Genomic DNA, 1623 nt, shown 5'->3' with positions numbered 1-1623 from the left:
TTTTTTTCATTTGTGCGCATAAGTTTTATATCATCTTGGAGTAAACTTTGGGTACTAATATTATGTTATATGCTCAATGAAGAGTTCGTCCATTGATAGCCTACCAATGCTACTGGATTCTGTCAAGATCTTATATATCAGAATGTTTAGTTTTGATCTGAACATAATTATTGGCTTGTTGTGATGCTTTCGATCTCTGGAGAATTTATATATAGAGGTGATGATTTCATGCACATTGAAAGCCCATATATATTGTACCAGAATTAACCGTTCAGCTGTCGTTCTTTCGACATACTCTTTTTTCAGACCTTAACTATTTTCAATCTTCATGTCTACTTAGGCACAACCACATGGAGCAAAACATATAACCAATCGGTGGCGTAATAAGCACCAGGATTTTCTCAAATCTCATGACATTCGTTTGAGGACAATAATGATGGAAGGGTATGCATCCAACCAGGAAAACAGAAGCTTTGTCACATTATTCTTGTTGAATGCGAGGTTACTATTGTCCATGAGGCTCAAGTTTTACCGCAAGAGATTTCTCACGGACGGACACATTGAAGAGCGAAAAAGGAAGTTTCAGGTGGACAAATGGGCTTCTAAACGTGCTCGACTTCTATTTACAACAAGTTGTAGTCATCCTGGAAATTTTTTTGCACAAGATGTTGATTTTATGGATCAGACAGATACATTTTCTTGTGACTAAAAAAATTTCGTGATTAAAAGAGTTTGGACCCCACCAAAATATGCAAAAAATTGTTGAATTTTTTAGCAGTGCCCAGAATATATGGTCTGTAATGCTAATAAAAAGAATATGGGCTTCAAATATCCTTAAGAATTAGCAAATGGGCTGTAAATTATTGAAAGTAACAACTAATGGGCTGTATGCTGTTTCCATAGATTTGGAGGCTGACTTCTGGGCCTACTAGGTTGACGATGACGCTGTCCTAAAAAAACTGACGCGTACGCAAGGCTTTGTCAACTTAGTCAACACACATCAGTGACTGTTTCTTCAATCTCTGATCTTCCTGCTCCAGCCGCCCATGGCTGGCTGTGCTGCCGCCAGGCCATCCCTCTACCCACCCACACATCCCGTTATTTTTCGGCAACGTCAGCCTCACCCCGCAGCCGACCGGTCAGCGCACGTACTCCCCTCAACGGGGGCATCCGCTGCGGTGGCTTCACCGGCTCCGGGTCGTTCCCTTCCTGGGCCTCATCCTCATCCACCGCATTTGTGCTCTCGGCGCGGCGAGGTCAACATGGTCAACAAACAACACCCATCGGAAGAGGTTGACAATAGGGGCCCACACAAGGAAATGCCTCCTTATTACTCGCAAAATAATGATTCCTCCACCTGACAGCTGGGACCCATCGGAAGGGCCTCTGTATTTCGTAAAAAAATGTTTCCCCCGCTGTCAGCTCGGACCCACCAGCTATATCTTCACACGCAAGGATGTGCCTCCTTATTACGCACAAAAAAATGAATACTCCCGCTGCTAGCTAGGACCCACCTTGGTGGGAGGCTGACTTGTGGGCCTACTAAGTTGACGGGGACGGAGGGCTTTGTCAACTTAGTCAATATGAATGATTCTAGCTCCAGTGACCGTACAATGTCCATCC

Source organism: Triticum aestivum, chromosome 3B (genome assembly GCF_018294505.1).
Source record: "Triticum aestivum cultivar Chinese Spring chromosome 3B, IWGSC CS RefSeq v2.1, whole genome shotgun sequence".
Lineage (NCBI taxonomy): Eukaryota > Viridiplantae > Streptophyta > Magnoliopsida > Poales > Poaceae > Triticum > Triticum aestivum.
Note: the sequence above shows the minus strand (reverse complement) of the source record.